General features: G+C 35.6%; 1 long non-coding RNA gene across 1 annotated transcript; it reads right to left on the bottom strand.

Annotated features, from left to right (window-relative positions):
- Positions 1 to 1,570: 1,570 nt before the first annotated feature.
- Positions 1,571 to 3,515, bottom strand: LOC127129938 (uncharacterized). Its single transcript, XR_007806404.1, has 2 exons — positions 2,569 to 3,515; positions 1,571 to 2,229 (listed from the first exon to the last, which is right to left on the bottom strand). It is a non-coding gene; the product is annotated as an uncharacterized LOC127129938 (long non-coding RNA).
- Between the last annotated feature and the right edge of the window lie 16,779 nt (positions 3,516 to 20,294).

Below are 20,294 nucleotides of genomic sequence, written 5' to 3'. Positions count from 1 at the left end.
CTTGACAATACCATATGGATGGAAGCAATGACCATGAATCAAAACTTAAGATCTTGAAAGCACCATATGAATGGATGTCTAAACAAAACCTTGAACCAAATGAAATTCTGAGCAAGTGGACATGTAGGTCAAGTGGGTGATTCTCATGTACAAAGCAAGTTTGATAGTTGATGATGCATGACAAGATGGTCAATAACCTCTTCCCAATGAACTAGGGTTTTAGTCAATTCCATGGTCAAAAGTCAAACCACAATGGCACACAAGACCAAACATCCATGATTAAGGTTTCATGATGCACACCCCTTAATCAAGGTCTTCAAACAAAGTATGAAACTCCATAATCAATCTCCCAACACATGGGCTCACAATTAGGGTTTAGTGGCCAAATCAACACTGAAGAGATCAATCACAAGATCCCAAAGAATCAAAGCCAAGAATTAGGGTTTTCATGTCAAGATGAATGTTATGATGATATCTCCTTGAATCAAAGCCCAAAAGGGCATGAAATTAGGGTTTCCCCCTAATGATTCCATATGATGAGCCATACCACATCTCTATGGCTTGATCCACAATAAAACCCTAGCTTTGTTAGCCATAAACTTTGAATCTTTGATGATTATCATGAATGAGTGATGCACATGAATGAGTACAGATGAATCTCAAGTCAAGGGTTAGATGAAAAATGAAAAGGGGATGGTATATTTTGGGTATGACAAGAGGGTAAGAAGAATATGACCAAAAGAAAAGAGAAAATATTTTTGGATATTTTATTAATGTGCCCGACAAGATTTATAAATCTTGCTCCTATGTATCTCCGGATGCACTAGAGAACTTAAGGCTTATGTAGTTCTGGGTAGAAAATGTTTGTTTGTTGGCCGGTTTTAGCGAAAGCAACTTTGTGTCAATCAATGAAAACATTTTGGCTACCTAAAACAAGTTGAGAAGGGAACGTTTGCATCACAATTGAATGGATTTACAAATCAACATTTGCGGGAAACATCGCAAGCTTACTCATACGTTCAAGTGGACGAAACGTTGCTTTTGCGTCGTCTCAAAACAAAATACCTTTTGTTTGTAAAAAGGGTTTGAGGATCAATCGCACGGCGCGAGAAAGTGTTTAATTGGTTTGAAGTATTTTTTGGGTGATGAGAGAGTTCGGAAGGGTGAAAACTACATCTTGTATCCCAACTCTCGGGAGCTCCTGGACTACACATCGTTCCTTTTTAATCTTATTTATGAAAAGAGTTTTGATTTTTTTAGATGTTTTGAAGTTTTTATTGATAAAATGCACTCGATGTTGATCGAGGTCTATTTATGGTTATGAAGAAGGTTTGAAGTGATTAGAGGGGTTGAAAATGATTTAAATGTGAAGTGAAATAAAGTGGAAATGGTTAATGGTTTGACTTGAGAAAAATGGCTCGATGTTGGATCGAGCACTTATTATTATTTTTCTTCAATTTTGAAAGTGGTTGGTTTTATTCTTTTTTTGGTTATTTAAAAGGTTAATTTAACTAAAGGCAAGAAAATAAAAACAAATAAACACAAATTATAATCTACAAAGGGATGGAGATACACTTGTCAATCGGGGAATATGATAAAGAAATTAAAGTACAAGCAAATAAACAAGTAAGTGCAAGCACGGAAAGAAAAAAATCTCATTGTAAGAAGACCCAAGAGTAAGCTATGAGACCGAAAGTCGTACTCATTGTAAGAAGTCCCAAAAGTAACCCAATTGTATTTATCTCCAAGCTAACTTAGAGTAGATTCATATGGGAATCACTCTATAAGAAGTCGAGCAATACTCTATGCGTCTAAATGATTTTCGAAAGTTAAATTGAATTTTAACTCCGAGATCACAACACAATAAAGATAACGACAACTAAAATTGCTTTACATCCCACATGGACAAAAACAAACTTAATAAAAGACTACACACACATTTGAAATCAACTAATCAAAATTTAATTAACAACATAGAATAAAAATAAAAAAGTAATCAAATTATAATTTCCTAGAATCAAAATTAAAACAAGAAAGAAGCAAACATAGAAATGAGGGGTTCCTCATTGACATGGGTGTATTGGCATGGAAAAATGCATGGTTTCAAATTGGATAAGCCCAAATTCTAAAATTAAAAAAAAAAACATAAAACAAAAAAAGAAAAATTAAAAGAAAATGCATGCTGGTAAGGGCGGTGCTCTTGTTGGAAAGAAAAGCATGAATTTCCATCTTGTAAAAAAAAACAAATACACGGCTAATTAGATTATGACACATGGCGATGCAATTAAAAAAAAGCAAAAAAAAAAAGAACAAGTACTCTTCAAACATGTTCAATCTCTCTCTTGTCTTTCTTCTAAAAGAACTTGCATTAAAAAATCCATTTCTACATGATATTGTTCATCCATTTCAACTATCAGTGCTTATGCAAATAATAAGTTCAAGCAATCAGAAACAACATAAAAATCCAGCGACATTTACAATCAAACAATGCATTATTCACCTATCTCACATGAAAACATATCGATCAAAAACATGGAAGATCCAAAACCTACAAAGTGAGAGTTATACCTTCTTGCTTGTGACTCGAGTCACATATATTTTCCGGTGAATATGGTGATGCCGAACGGAGCTCGTCGTTGTCGATGATGACGTTGTAGTGATATATAGTATGAAGTACACGGTGTTCTACAAGGTGGTAAAGATCGTCGAAGAGACAAGGTTATTGGTGTTCGTATAGAGTAAGCGACAATCATGTTGTGTAGAAGTTTGAGGGTGTGATGGTTAGGGGTGAGCAGGTTGGAAGTTGAGGTGTTAAGGTTATGGCAGATCGAGTTTGTTGTTGTTTGAGAAGTTATTTATGGAAGTTTGGAAGTCCAAGGACGGTTGTGGTTGGATTGATGTGCGGTTATAGTGTGTTGGTTCATTTGTGTTATGAAGGGAGATAAATGGTTGTTTGTGATGATTGTCATGGTATAATGGTGTTAATAAGTATGTTTAGTAGAGGGTGGAAAAGTGTTATTCACATGGTGATGATTTGTGATTTTCCAGAGTAAGGACGGTGAATCACGGATGGAGAAGATGCATAGTGTTTGCAAGGTTGATGGAGGTATATGTTAAGGAAGAAGGTGAGGTGCATGGAATAGTTGGTTTGTGTGGTTAGAAGTGTGAGAGACCATGAACAATATGTGCTTCAAGAAAATTTGTTGAATACCATTGAATGCGACGCCTGTGTTTGGATCGGTCGAGGTTTTTGTGTGGTCACTGTAAATAGAGTTTTAATGGTGGGGTTTTGTATGTTGTAGTGTATAACAAGTGGTTATTGAAGTTGTATGATCAAAAGTGAAGAGGTTAATGTTGTAAAGGTGGTTTATGCAGGAAAAAAATGTGAGGATGAGGTTCTGTGTGAGTTGTGATGAAGATTTGGAGCTAAGGTGGAAAGAAGAGAGGAAAGGGTGAAGAATACGCGGTTTTCCTAAGCAATGAAGAACAAGAAAAATCTCTCGACCCAACATCAAATTTTGGTCCCCCCCCCCCCCCCCGTTAATGTTGCTTTCTCTCCCACCTACTCAATAATTGTCAACAACTATAAGGGCTGTTTTGAAATTTTGAGGAAAAAATGGCCAATGAGAAGCAACCATGTCATATGTGAGAGAGGATAATTCAAAATTTTCAAGATTCCCCAAAATCTAGGGCTAGCTGGCAGAAGACAATGGAGAGATATTTTTATATTTCCTTTATTTATTATTATTTTGAATTATAAAAAATGAAATTTGATAATTAAATTAAAAATAAACAGCACAAAATGAAATTAAACTAAAAACATGGTTAATTCTAATTAATCGTCCTGATTATTTTGGCAAGAAAACAAAAATAAATGGATAGAAAATGAACAAAAAATCAAACGTAAAAGTGCCCTAAAAATTAAACTGAATGCACAAAAATGATCAGCACAAAATATACTTCTAAAAAACATACAGGTTTTGATCAGATTTTGAAGTGAAAAAATGGTTGGTTAAAAACCTCAGGCGGATCAAAATGTGACCGAAAAAGTAGTCGAAAAAATAAAATGAGCATACCAGGTTAAACTACGTGAAACATAGATTAATAAAACTGATGTCTGCAAGCTCGATTTTGAAATTTTACGTCTCCTAATTTGACACACATTTGAAAATTGATTCAACCAATTTGTCTATAGATCCGAAAATTTATTTTGGCTGACATTCTAGGCATTATGTGGCGTGAAATGTATGTTATGATATGCAAAGATGCAAAAGATATGATATATGTATTGATTCGACGATTCAGGGTCAAAATTGGGGTGTGACAGGGTACACCTGTCACTTGGCTAGAAGAACTAGAAACACATGTATGAGATGTGGATAGTGTTCTCGTAGAGTCTGAAATCCCTAAGAAATGTAGACTCCATATTGACCCATCAAATCACTTTGTGGTTGGACAAATCTTTCACTCCTTGATTCTTTGAAGAAGATTCTTCGAAGGGAGACTTGTTTGAAGAAGGATTTCCGTAGCGGAAACTCCTTGTTGGAGCCATGGTCATGATAATGGTGGCAAAAAAGTAGAAACTCACACAATAAGAGAAAAGAGAAAGAAGAATAAATATGTAAGAGAAATGATGAATGAGTACCTTTATATAGCGTGATTTCTGAGTTTATTTCTGAGAGAAGATCCATAAAATCAATGGAGATTTGGCCCATAAAAGATAAATTTAGAAAAAAAAAATCAAAATAAGTTCTCTAATCAATTATAATTCAAGATTAATCGTTTAGATCTTCTAAAAGATTGAGATTTGGCGTGTTCCTTAACTATGAGCTAAATTTCTTGAGTTTTGGAAAAGATTCATTATGATCTCACCTGAATATCTGAAGTAGAAATAAGTTGTAATTGATTATCCCTCAGGTATAGTCGATTATCAAGATACTTTCACCATTTCTTTCTTCTTTTGGGCATGAGGTTGGACTTGATTGATTGCTTTTTGGCACCCTTATACTTCATAAATGCACCCTTGGGCTTAGATATTTCAATTTTCCCCATGCAATCTTCCTAAAGGCATAAATAATTCGAACCAAATAGTATGTTAGCGATAAAATAATATGTTATCATAAAAGACCATTTTCTAGATAATCTTCTCAGATTTTTCTGATTTAATTTCTATTAAGTGTTTTACCTCCAAAATCTCAAGATATCTTGAGATAACTCCCCCTCAAGAGGAAAACAAAAAATCAACTATCAACATCCATCTATATGGATTGGTTGATACGAGAGTTGGCTAAAACATCCTCAAGAGTGACACGATCAACAAAAGAGACCAGGTTTTCACCTTATGTACCCAAATCTTTAAGGATTATGGTGTCTTAGTCACTTTAATAGGTCTGGAAGTATTCCCTCAATATAGTCCCCTTTATCGTAGGTGGCTTAAGACACATATGTTCTTCTTCCTTTTGTGATTCTTCATAAGAGTCCTCAAAAGTATTGTGAGGTATATTCTTGAAAATATCTTTGCATGAATATCTTGATGTTTCCTCCATTAATTCATCATTCATTTCTACCTCTTCTTTACATGAGACTTGATATGAGGGATCTTTAAAAATTCTTCTTGAACGTGATTCTTCAGAAGTTTTAGATGTTTGTTCTTCGAATGTTCTTCTTGATGGGTCTTTTTATCATTTCTACTTTCAAAGATTTTTCTCGTTGGAACTTCTTCAAATATTCTACTGAATGAAGCTTCTTTAATGTCTCTTCTAGATGTAGCTTATTCATCAAATCCATCGGATGATGACTCTTTAGGTGATGGTTCATCTACTGAGATTGTTTGTTAGAAGGAAACTACCGGGGTCGATTCAAATTACTCTCTTGATGAATATGATTCTAACATTCTTGAGTTTACTCATTTATCTTTCAAATGGTGGATAAATTCATTGAATTTCTTGATTATCTCCTCCTTTCTAGATTCTTCGTGAAACTCAATAAAGGCATGACTATCATTTGAATTGAGGATTGGATCAGATCTATAATTACAACTCATAATTCTTATATAGTTGTTGGATACAAAAATTCTAATATAACCTCCATGGGTTCCAATTATTGAGTATAATCTATGAGAGTGACTCTCATATTCATTTGGCATTCCAAATTCATAGATTTTGGTGCTTGTTCTCTCTTGCTCGGTCTTTGGAGAAACTCCATGAATTATTTCAAAAGTTTCTCACACTTCCTTGGCGGAATCACAATTAAAGACGTAACAAAATTCCTTAGAGTTTAAAGCACTTATAAAAAGACGTTTGACTTTAAAACCAAGTTTCACTTTTCTCTTATCTTCCTTGGTCCAATGAAAATCAAGTTTACTTACTACTCTATAATTAAAGGAGAAAGTAAGAATAAACTTACCATTGATTAAAACATCCCACATTTAAAAATCATTTTGCTTAATAAACAAATTCAAATCTCTCCTCGAGCGACAACATTTGCAAAAGGATCTAGTCTAAGTGAGGTTACATACTAACTCTTATGAAGTATTCACCTCGGGAGTCTATACTACTCAACCATCGTCCTTGTAGCGGGAAATTCATGATCATCAAGCTATTGACAAGCTAGAGATCAATTAACAAGAGTCGCCACCGCGCTTTTATTGTTTCCAAGGGAAAAGGGAAAAAGTACGAACAAAACCCAAATAGTAAGAAGTTTTTAATTAAAAACTAATAAAAGTCAGAGATCACAAGTAAGGGGGTTGGTTACACAGAGGGAAGGTGTTAGCACCCAAAATGTCCTAGGTACTCCTAGGGAGCCCTTTTTGTGTGCATATGTATTTTGTACGAAGTGATGTTTACAAACAAATAGAATGGAGGGATGAGAAAAGAATTCATTAATTATATTTTTGTGTTTGGCAAGACCTTCGGCCTTGTGCCTACGTACCAACATATAAATGAGGGATCAAAACCTCGTAGTTCGTGCTATAAATTTCAAAATGAGTGTGTTGGTTTTAACAAAATTTAAGTTTGAAAGGTACAAAGGCCTAAAAATGGTTTGAATGAGTTAGTTCTTTTTGTCTTTTTGAAAGTTTAAGTCAAGTATAATTAAGCTTATTTATAAATTTGATTTAAGAAAATAAGTTTGAAAATACAATGGCATAAGGCCAAGGTTTCTATCTTTTTGCAAAAGTGGTCAAAGTTTAGAACAAAAGTAGTTCAGACAAAGAAGGTTTTGAAAATGGAGTGAGAGATTTTGAAATTAAAGAAATAGGGAGAAGATGAAGAGACTACCCTATGCACAAAAATTTAAAAGTTTAAAGTTGAAAATATCTGACCAAATGGGTAGCAATCCAATAGACAAGAATGTCAATAGAAACCCAGAGTTTCCTTGGACTTTTAGAATCAAGCAACACACAAATGCACAATTAGATCAATCTTGAAGAGCAAAGGCATCAAATAAAGATGGCCTCATCCAAGCTTATCCACTTCATGATCTTCTTCAAAATAGCCCATGTAGCAGATGAATTTCACAAGTCACAGGTTCAACATAAGAGCTTAACAATGATGAATGTTGCAGATGAACTGGAGACATCTTGAATGATGTATAAGATGAATTTCAAATTGCAAGCACTTGGTTCTTCAACAAATTATCATTGGCCAAGTCCATTAGCAAAGGAATGTTTCCTAAGTTCTAAGTCCAATTGGGCAAGATCAAACCAACAGTCCACTCAAAAGTCTTTTAGGGTTTTTGTTGTTATTATGTACATTAATGGTCAAAGACCACACAAACAAGCAAAGTATATACACAAACAAAATATATCATACAATATGGTCCAAGTGGACAAAGTGAAAATTACATTAACATAAATAATTAGAATGATATGTATAATGGCAAATGATATAAAGTGCTAAAAGTAAATTGCATTAAAGTAAAAGCTTGAAAGTAAAAGTTAATAGTTAGTAAGTTAGTGGTTAGTTTTGTTTTGCTTTTGATTTCAAGACATTCTTTGGAGAACACTTAACCCACTTGCCACAAGCATGAATCCTTGAACCAAAACATCTTCCAAAGGAAGGAAAGAAGGCCAAGTTTCCACACAATACCATGGAAGAGGGGAGACTTACAATCTCACTAACTAGAATGCTTATGCCTTTGATGTCACAAATTTAGCACTACGTTAAGCAATCATAATTGGACTTATGTAGAAGTCACAACTATTTGAGGTCGGACAATAGACTTTTGGTGTTAATGCATGTTGGAGACATAGTATTATGAACTATGCTCATTAAACATACCACACACAAAAAAATGCAAAAGGTGTGGCTTAATCTCATCCATACTCATGTTAATCTTTCAATCAACTAGCATTAGGACTTTGAGATGTCATTGGCCCAAATGGAAATGAATGGATGAAGAAGGGGAATTAGATGAAGAGGGAAGGGGATGAATGAGATCACAAATTGGTCAAAGGAGGAGTTTTACCAAATTAATATCATTAATTCATTTTGGGAGATGGAATGTACATTCCATCAATCCCCTAAATCCAATGATATTAACTTGACAAAGTCAAATCAACCTTGACCAAGACCCAACAACAAACAATCAAACTCAATTAAGTCAATACAAATGGTCAACACAATTAAAATGGCATTTAATCAATTAAAAATAATAAAATAATGCATTAAATTCAAATATGTTTTGTCCAAATCCTAAAATCTCATCAAAACACCAAAGAAATGGCCATGAGATTTATCAGAGGTCAAACAAGGTCAAATGAACTTGGAGAAAAAAATTCATAATTTTTGGACACTTAAAAATATTTTTAAAGAAAAAACATCACTGAGCACGAATATGACCTCCAATTCCTCCAATTCCAAATATATTAAGAGATATTTGGAATTGAAAAATTAGGTTCATGATCTGAGTTGCTTAGATTTGGCCTCAAAGCAACTCAATCTTCTTGCCTACATTGGTAGGACTTAAGACAACTCAAGAATCAATGGAATTGAGCAATAAATTGAGAGAATCGAAGAGTTTAAATTTTTTGCAAATTACCTTCAATGGAGGTCCGAACTTGATAGATCTCGATCTGAATTGTGCTTGGCTTCACTTCACTTGCTTGCAGGAGAGGAATGGAAAAATTTAGAAGCAATGAACTCTTGGAGAATTGAATTCCAAAACAGTAGAGATTCAAGCTCAAATTCAAATGAATTTATTAGGGTTATCCTATGAGAGTGAAGGGTTTTCAATGGAGATTCAAAGCTGGCGCAATGTGTGTGTGATTTCTGAGCAAATGCAGCTGTATATATAGCCAAATCCATGTGATATTTGCACACTCTTTTCAACCTTCCAAATTTGGCAAATGATGATAGCATGGTGCATGGGCGCGCATAGGCCCATGAAATGATAGCTCGAAGTCCAAAATGAATTATCAGATGTGTTGAAGCAAGCTTGGAATGCAAGGCAATTGTGCATTGATGTTTGAAGTTGGATCCATGCCAAATGATATCAGTCTGGTTAAGCCATGCGCAGCAGCCTATGCATTTCTCATCCAAAATGAATGAATTTGAGCTCTTTCGAAAGGTGAAATCAAGAGGAACAAGTTTGATGTTGAACACTTTTTCATTTGGAGCTTGGAACTTGGAGCAATTTGAGGTGGAAGTTTGGAAAAATTTGACATATAAATTTTTTTCTAAGTGTCAAGCCATATGTCTCAATATTCCACCTTGCTTAACTTTTTATGGGAGCTTCAAATGAGAAACGTGTCTTTATCAAAGTTGTATCTCTCTCAAAGACCTTAAAAATGGTTACAAATTTCATGTAATTTGGATTTGAAATGATAGAGTTATGCATTTTTGAAGTTTGGAAAAATCACTTGATCAATGGTATAGGTCAAAAGTGACCTATAATGTAGCCTCATATCACATGTTCAAAGAGGTTGAATTAGCTCACACTCCAAACATAAAAATTGAAGTAGACACATTGAATTTTATTGTGTAACTTGGAAATATTTCATCTCATAAAAATTGATCAAGTTATGGCATTGGGAAGTTGACTTTCAAATTAGGGTTTAGACAAAATGACCTATAATATTTCAACATAGAAAATGTTTTTCCAAGAAAAACTAGCTCTAGGTCGCAACGTGAAAGTTGTTTAGAATGACATTTAGAGTAAGTTGTATCTTGGAATCATTTTCATATGGTGAAAATTGTAGGAGATAGGGTCTAGGGAGACCCAGTTTTGATCAGATGAATTCATCTGGCCAACCACCATCAACCAACTTGCTAATTTCCAATTATCTTGACTTTCTTGGCTCATGGTAGATCATATATGCATAAGATGATGAAATTTGAAGTGTCCCTTGAGAAATTTGATCAATTGGTGAGATAGCTTGTTGGAGAAGTTACTCAAGATACCTAGTCAAACTAGGGTTTCCAAGGCAAATCACCCTCAAACTCTTGAAGAAAACTTGATCAATATAATATGTAGATATCATTGGGACTCATATATGATGATCATAACCATTCTTGAATCAATTCTTGGTTGTGCTCTTTGTTCATGAGGGTCTTAAACCCTAGATGTGATCTTGATGAATCAATGGGATCATGTCCTACCTACAAAAGAGTTAGACAACTACAAAGATATATTTTTGGTATTTTGGTTAGTGAAATGATAAAGTACAAGTATGATATAATCACAAAGTGCTTGGTGATCTCTCCCAAAACAAACCCAATGAAGAGGGGTAAGGAAGATGCCAATATATGATCTCAATGCTAATGCTTATGATGGAAATGCATGCGGGATCTTAGGGTCAAAATTGGGGTCTTAAACTATCTTATGTTTTTCACTCTAGACTCAGGTATAAAGTCTTTCCCACATGGTTTGCAATCACAATATCCAAGTGTCGCAACATAATGGAACGAATACAACAATTATATCAATATGACAATAAAGATAACAAAAACGATAAAGAAAAGCCACACAAGTAAACAAAAAAAGGCACACAAACGACCTAATTAGGATTGACTCACTAAGGGAAACCGTTGTCCCCAGCAAAGTCGCCATCTGCCGTACCTCGTAAAAATGAGAACACGACCTAGCGAAGCGCAATTGCACGCTTGCAATGATGGACTGAACATAGTCGCCACCAAACTTTATTTATTCCTAAAAAGGGAAGTGTAAATATCGATAAAACCCAAGAAATAACGACAATGATTATGATCGTCGCAACCAATATCAGGGTTCATGAGTCGATTACCCGAGGGGAAGGTATTAGCACCCCTCACATCTGTTGTACTTGTAGCGGTAAATTCATGACCATCAAGCTATGGATAAGCTTAACGTCAATAAAATCAGAGTCGCCACCGCGCTTTTATTGTTTCCAAAGGAAAAGGGAAAAGCACGAAAAAAAACCAAAGATAAGAAGTTTTCAAATCAAAACTAATGAAATGCCAGAGATTACAGGTAAGGGGGTTGGTTACACAGAGGGAACGTGTTAGCACCCAAAGTGTCCTAGGTACTCCTAGGGAGCCCTTTTTATGTGTGTAGGTGTTTTTTGTATAAAAGATGTTTGAGAAAGACAAAGTGTAGGGATGGGAAAAGAATTCATTAATTATATTTTTGTGTTTGACAAGACCTTCAGACTTGTGCCTATGTACCAACATAAAAATGAGGGATCAAAACCTCATAGTTCGTGGTAACAATTTCAAAATGAGTGAGTTGCTTTTAATCAAAATTTAAGTTAAAAGAGACACAAAGGGCCCACAAGTTTGAACGGGTGTTAGTTCTTTTTGTCTTTTGAAATTTTAAGTCAATATGATTAGATTTATTTACAAGTTTGATATAAGAAAAGTGTTTGAAAATTCAATGGCATAACGCCAAAGTTTCTAATTGAAATAAGGTCAAAGTTTGAAATCACAAACAAAGAAGGTTTTTTGAAAAAGGGGGAGAGATTTTGAAATTTAAGAAGTGGGAGGAGATGAAGAGACTAATCCTAAGCATAAAATTAAAAGTTAAGAGTTGAAAAGATCTGACCAATGAGATGCAATCCAACAGACAAGAATGTCATATAGAAAACCCACTTTCCCTTTGGAATTTGAATCAGGAAATAATTAGCAAGCAATTAGCAATATCAGACATCATGAAGATCAAGGCATCAAACAAAGATAGCCATATCCAAGCAAGCAACTCCATAGCTAGCAGTCTTCTTTGTCTTCTCATGTATTAGATGAAATACTCCTTGATTAATTCAGAATAATGCATCAGACACAAGATCAAAATAACAGTTGGCATCAAGACAATGTAGCAGATGAGTTCAAGTAGATCCCAATACTTGCATCAGATGAAGGCTCAAATCACAATAATTTGGTCTCAAAATGTTGGCATTGGCCAAGTCCTTTTACATATGGAATGTTGCCTAATCCTAAGTCCAAAAGTTCAGATCAAGCCCAACAGTCCACCAAACATTTTTTAGAGTTTTTGTTGTTTATTAGATATTTTAACGTCCTAAGACCATAAACACAAACAAAATACACAAACAAATATATACAAACACAATATATGGCTCAAATGAGCAAAGTGAAAATGGCATAAACATAAACAAGTTAAATGATATGTAAATGGCAATGAATGATAAATGACTTGGAATTAAATTGCATAAAGTAAATGACTTGAAAGTAAAGCAATATTAATAAGAGTTAGTCAAATGTTAGTCAAAGTTAATTAAATGTTAGTAGTGTTTTACTTTTCAATTGATTAAGTCATTCTTTGGAGAACACTCAACCATCTATTCACAAGCATGGATCCTTGAACCAAGACATCTTCCAATAGAAGGAAAAAAGGCCAAGTTTCCATACAATACCATGAAAGATGAGAGACTTACAATCTCACTTACTAGAATGCTATGCCTTTAGGGTCAAAATTTAACTCTATGTTAAGTAATCGTAATTGGACTTATGTAGAAGTCACAACTATCTGAGGTCGGACAATAAAAATTTAGGTGCTAATGCATGTTAGAGATTTGGTATAATGAACCAAACTCCTAAAACGTACCACACACTAAAAAAAAAGATCACAAGGGATGAACCTATCTCATCCATACTTGTATTGGTTCATCTGACACACGATCATTGATGAACCAATTAGCCTTATGATATTGAGATTTTGTTGGTCAATGGAAAGGATGGGAAAGAATGGGAATGAAGATAAAGAGGAAGGGGAAATGAGAGAAACACAAATTGGTCATGGGAGGAATTTCATCAAATTAAAATCATTCATTCATTTTGGGAGATGAAATATACATTTCATCAATCCCCTAAATCCAATGATTTTAATCCAATAAAAGTCAAATCAACCTTGACTAAGGCCCAAACAAATAGTCAAACATCACAAGATCATAAAAGTGGCTCAACATAATTTTTACACAATTAATCAATTAAAAATCAAATTAAAAATGCATTAAAATTCAAATTAATTTGGTCAAAACCTAAAATCTCTTCAAAACACCAAATAAATGGCCAATATATTTATCCTAGGTCAAACAAAGTCAAAGGACCTTAGACAAAACATTTCATGATTTTTGAAAAGTCAGAAGTATTTTTAAATAATTAAAAATTGCACAAAAACATTTAATTCATGAAAAATATCAAAAGTAATCCAAAAAATAATTTTAATTCAGAAAATGAAAGAAAAAATATTTAAAGATTTTTGGTGAAAGTCCCATATTTTTTGGATTAAAAAGAAAATTAATATGAATTAAACAAGATAAAGCAATCAAATGAAAAATCAGAAAATACAAAAAAACAAGGGCCATCAGATCTCCCTCATTAATTGAGGTGTCAGATCTGAAGGCCAAGCACGCGCTATCCATGGTGGACTCAAGTCAAAGCGCCACACGCATGGTAATCAAAACCAATGGCCAAGATTAGAACGCTGGACCAAGATCATATGGTTGGAACCTTGCCAACACACCACCGAAGCCCTAGCTCCGGTCATCTTCTCCAGTGAGGACCACCAGACTGGTCCAACCAAAATTCATGAAAAATGAAAAATGAAAAATGAGTACACTAATTTAAAGAGAAAATGCTCAGGAGCACGAATCTGACCTTCATTTCTTCCAATTCCAAGTATATTGAAAGATATATGGATTTGAAATTTGAGGTTCATGATCTGAGTTGCTTCAATTTGACCTCAAATTAACTCAATCTTGTTGCCTACATTGGTAGGACTTCAGCAAACCAAAAATCACAAAGAATAGTGGAGAATTAAGCGAGAATCGAAGAGATGAAGTTTCTGAATTTTCACCTTCGAGTTGCTTCCAATTTGCTTGATCTTGATCTGGATTTTCTTGATCCCTCTTCCTATTTCTTGAAGTGGTTAATTGAGATGAAAAGGGAAATAAATTCTTGGAGTTTGAATTTCAAAGCAGAAGGTGAAATTCAAACTCGATTTCAATTGAAATCTTCAAGAATTCTATGAACTTTCCTCTTGGCACGTGCATTTGTAAGTTGAATTTGAACTTTCTACAAACATCAAAGTTGAAGAGCACATCTTGAATTTGATCATGGAATTTGAATAACTTTCATCTCACAAAAAATGAGCAAGTTATGGTCTTGGGAAGTTGACCTCCTAACTAGGGTTCAGACAAAATGACCTATAATATTTCACCATAAAAATGACTTTACATGCAAAACTAGCTCTAGACTTAAACATGAAAGTTATTTGTAATGTCATTATGAGTAACGTTTCTCTTAGAATCATTTTCATATTACAAAAATTGTAGGAGATAGAGTCTAGGGAACCCCAATTTTGACCGGTTGACTTTCTCTGGTCAACCACCATGAACCATCTTGCTAGATTGACATTCTCTTGATTTTTGGGACTCATGGAGGATCATATATGTGTAAGATGATGTAATATGAAGAATACCTTGAAATATTTGATCAAATGATGAACAAACTTGCTGAAGAAGTCACACAAGATACCCAGATAAATTAGGGTTTCCAAGGCCAATAAGCTTCAAACTCTTGATGATTTCTTGATCAAAATGATATGTGAAGACCATGGGGATCCATATATGATGTCTAGAGTCAATGTGAGCCATCTCTTGATTAGTCTCCTTGCATTGAGGGTCTCAAACCCTAGATATGAGCTTAATGGAGTGATCGGCCACCATTTTCATTATGTTTTTGTTGCTTATCCGACAAGAAACCAAGGATTTTTAGACACTGTGTACACATTATGGTACCTTTACAGTTAATTTTCATTCCTGTAAGTTATTTAAGCAATTTTATTAATTGTCAGTTTTATTTTATGTTTTCGCGATTTTACGCTTCGGTTGTCGTGTTTATGCCCTTCAGGTCCACGGAGAATATCCAATGGACTCAATACGAGAAAGTGGAAAGTTATGGAGTTCGAAAAAAGAATATTTCCCAGTTCAGGAGGCCTGACACGGCCACCCGTGTCACCTGACCCGGGCCGTGTCAGGAGGAAGGCCAAGAAAGTACAAGAAATGCCCAAAACAGTGGCCTGACACGGTCGCCCGTGTCAGCCTGACATGGCCGTGTCAGGTCACCTAGGGAGTGTCAACTAGGGAATAACAAGGCAGAGAGCTTACACGGCCGTCCGTGTCAGCCCAAAACGCTAATTTTCCAGTTTTTGGGCTTTTTTCACCGGGCTTGAGTTGCAGGGACATTTTGGAGATTTCCACCTTTTGCCAAGAGATTTTCGCTATATTAGGAGAGTTTATACAAGAGCAAAGATCATCTAGGAACGAGGCGAACACATAATTGTCAAGCAATCAAGTATTGCAGAGAGCAAGGAATTCGGAGGGAGGAAGGTTTTCATGAGCAGAAGCGATTGAAGATCGAAGTCATCCAATTACTTGTAATGTGTATTCTTTATCTTGAATTTGTTTTGAAAAATATGAGTAGTTAAACCCCCCAATGCTAGGGGGTGTCCCTGATTTAGAATTGTAATGACTTTGAGTTTACAATTGCATTTATAATTTTATTCTTACGGTAACCTTTTGATATGTTTAATGCTTTCTCTTTAGGACCAATCGAGATTGTTTTATTGTTATCAATTAGGCTGGGCCGCCATTGTAAGGTTTTCATAAGGTTACTCTGCAGTAGATATCACCTAGGACTAGGGATACCATGTGTGAATCAGAGCATTCTTGATATAATAAAGCTTAACTTCACCCCAATTGCCTATGGACATAGAAATTAGGGTAAAATGATTAAGGGTTTTCTCACCAAGGACTTGGGAGAAAAGACCCTTGAGAACTGGTAGTAATTGATATTTGTTGATGCAATAGTGACTCAGTGTTGTTATAGGGATAAAACATACACCTTCTCTGGCATTGTTCCTCATACCTTGCAAACCCTTAATTTTATTATTATTTTATGTTGCCTTTATTTTTATAATTTTGAATTTAAAAATCCCAATTATAATGATGGTCATACTGATGAAGTAAAGAAGTTAAGAATGTTCCCGTTCACTTTATGTGAAGAGGCGGAAGAGTGGTTCTACTCTCTTCCAGCTGGCAGTATTACATCATGGGAAGAGATGGAAATAACTTTCTTAAATGAGTATTTTCCCGCATCAGTATTTCTGAGAAAAAGATATGAAATCTTGAACTTCAAACAGAAATATGGTGAGTCTTTGGGAGATACCTACAAAGATTCAAAAGGGTCCTGGTAGCATGCCCAACTCATAATATGGATCAAACTGAACAAATGCAAATGTTTGTCAATGGGCTGAAAATAAAGACAAAACAGTTAATTGATACAGCAGCCAGTGGCTCAACAAATTTCTCAACAGTCGTCGGTATTAAAAGGATCATTGAAGCGATAACCGCAAATGAGCATCTGGAATTATATGATAGGTGTACAAGCAAACCTGAAAGAGTCATTGACCTGAAAGTAGAAGCAAATAAAATCCATTTGGAAGATACAGTCGCTGCTGAAGTAGAGAAGAAATTGAAAGCAATGAATATAGGTACTCAACAGGTAGCTCAAATTCAACCTGCTCAGACCATCACGTGTGAAATCTATAATGAACCTCACCATACTGTGTATTTCTTTGCAACTCCTCAACAAATTGAAGAGATAAAGTTCTTAAAGCAAAATAATCCCTACTCCAACACTTACAATCCAGGTTGGAAAAATCATCCAAACTTCTCATGGAATGATCAGAGAGGGAATGTTCCACAACAAGGTCAAGGTCAATATCAGACTCAATATCAACAACAACAAGCTCCAAAGAAAGCATATTGGGAGATTGCCATTGAAAATATGACTGCTCAATGTCTGCAATTCCAAGAAGAGACTAGAAACAATTATAAAAACAACACTGCGTCTATAAAGAATCTTGAAGTTCAGCTGGGTCAGATAGCACAACAACTAGCAAATTCTCGAACACCAGGTTCCTTACCAAGTGAAACAGTTCAAAATCCAAGAAATCAGGAGAATATTAGTATTGTCACGACGAAAAAGAAAAAGACCGCTAAAAAGGAAAAAGTTATACCACATGGCAAGCCAACTGAAGAGGAAATTAAAAAGGAGACTAAACCGGTGATTAAGTTCCCCTATCCTCAGAGAGTGACAAAGAAGGAACCAAGCGAGTCAGACTTTGAGAAATTCATGACAATGTTTAAAAAGGTAGATGGTCATATGTCTTTCTTTGAAGCACTCGAGAGAATGCCCATGTACAAGAAATTCATGAAAGAGGTAATGGCCGAATAGAAACCAACAGCAGAAGAACTGGTAGCCTGGAAGGAAAAGTATAGTGCAAATTCACTAGAGCAGAAAATTCCAAACAAACAGAAGGATCCTGGAACGGTAACAATACCATGCACAATTAAAGGAAGAACCTTCAAAAGGGCACTAATAGATTCTGGAGCTAGTGTGAGTTTGATCCAATTATAAATCTATCACAGGTTGGGTATTAAAAATGTCAGTGATACAAAGACAAATCTGAAGTTTGTGGATCACTCGAGAAAGGATGCATATGGTATAGCAGAAGACGTACTGGTGACAATAGAGGACTTGAGTTTTCCGGTTGATTTTGTAATCCTATACATACCTGAAGATGATGATGTTGGTGTAAGCCCTAGAGGCCAATACTTTTGGTACTTGTATCGAATTATTTATTAATAACAAAAGGCTTTTTCTTTATTATGTTTGTTTAATAAAGTCCCTAGAATATCTAGTCCGTTTAATGTATCAAGTGTGACTTGATCATGAGATCACATTAAACATAAGGACACTATTCTTAAAGTATCTGTAGTTGAGCTTTATTGTGAAGTGGGATAACATTAAAGCATAAAGACTATTATGTATATAGACTGATGATCACATCTCATGGGTCATGGATAAGGAGTTATCAAGTCTTAAACATAGGTATGAATATTAAGAGTAATATTTATACTGGATTGACCCGCTATGAGAATACTATATAGAATGTTATGCAACGTGTCATAAGTTATTCTCATGGTGTATACCACCCTTCGACCTGAAACCACTATGGATCCTAGATGTAGAGTCGAGTGCTTTATTGTTGATCAAACGTTGTCCGTAATTGGATAACCATAAAGACAGTTGATGGGTACTCCGCGAAGCATGCTGAGGGACATGAGTGACCTAGATGGAATTTGCCCATCCTACATAACAGGATAAATGTCTATGGGCCCAATATTGAACTGGACAAGGATGACACGGTCTATTCCTTGTGTTCAATATAGACATAAGGGCAAAAGGGTAATTTTACACATAAGTATTATCACAGAAGGATTTGTCAGATCACATGACATTTTCGTGTCTTGGGTAGAAGTGATGTGTTGTTAGATACCGCTCACTGTTTATTATGTTAAATACGTGATTTAATATAATTGCCAATGCCGCGAAAACCTACAGGGTCACACACAAAGGACGGATTGATGAGAGATAGAGTAACTATGGAACACCGTAAGGTACGGTGCACTTAAGTGAATTGTAGAACATCGTAAGGTACGGTGTACTTAAGTAGAATACGAAATATGGTAAGGTACCACGCGCTTAAGTGAATTTGGCATATTATAAGATATGGGCCAAATACACTTAAGTGGGCTTTTTAGCTTGAAGCCCATACAAGTGGTTCTATAAATAGAACCCTTGTGCAAAAGCATTCATTGCGGTTGAAATTTCGTTTCTCTCTCTCTCTCTCTCTCTCACACACACACACACACACACACACACACACTCAAAGCCTTCATTCATAGCAGCTAGCACTGAGATTGAAGGAATCCGTTCGTGTGGACTGAGTAGAGACGTTGTCATCGTTCAACGTTCGTGATCGCTCCATAGATCTGCATCAAAGGTTTCAATCGTCACAAGAGATCTGCATCAAAGGTTTCAATCGTCACAAGAGGTAACCTTTCTATCACTGATCATGCCCATTCGTAAGGATCACTAAAGGAGAAAATTTTAATTACCGATGCGTTTTGGATTGCCAATCTCCTTCAGATAAGGCACCCATCATTCTGGGTCGACCTTTCATGCAGACAAGTCGATGCAATCTCGACATGGACCAGGGCACGTTAACCTTGAAAGCTCACGACAAAGAGATAACATTGAATGCTATTGAAGACTAGGAGCTAGAGGAAGATACAAAATCTCACTATCAAGTAGGCTTAATCAGGACAAAGGCGAGAAGGCAATGTAGCATGCCAACATCAGAGAAAGATACAGGAAGGCCCTTTCGACTCTCACCACTGCCATTAGCCACATTGAATGGAAAGACTCCCATCTCCATTCCAAAAACCAAGAGAAAGAAAATAAAACGAAAATAAGGTAAGGAGATGGAGGTTAAAAAGGACTTGTGGCACAAAGGAATCCATACTGATGAAAGAGATAACTTTCTAGTCTTAGACAAGATGTGCAACAAGGTTTGGAGGCAGAAGTATCCCCCATAACAAGGGGAATGAACCGTCGAGCCATGCGACGTTAAACGAAGTGCTTCGTGGGAGGCAACCCACGCGTTACTATTTCTAATTATTTTTTGTGTTTGGTTGTTATTTTAGGTTTGCACAGTGCCTTTCATAAAAGGGAGAAGGTACTCACATGGAAAAAGTTGGAAAAATGAGCAGAACAATAGCCTGACACGGCCAACCATGTCAGCTGACACGACCCGTGTCAGGAATACTGAAGGCTACGCCCAACCAAGAGAAGAGACAGTGGCCTGACACGGCCGCCCATGTCAGATAACACGACCCATGTCAGGCCTGTAGATTCGAAATTTGTTTGGAAATTTTGAATTTCGTGTGGGCATGT

Source organism: Lathyrus oleraceus, chromosome 1 (genome assembly GCF_024323335.1).
Source record: "Lathyrus oleraceus cultivar Zhongwan6 chromosome 1, CAAS_Psat_ZW6_1.0, whole genome shotgun sequence".
Taxonomy (NCBI): domain Eukaryota; kingdom Viridiplantae; phylum Streptophyta; class Magnoliopsida; order Fabales; family Fabaceae; genus Lathyrus; species Lathyrus oleraceus.
This window is presented reverse-complemented; position numbering and strand designations above follow the sequence as displayed.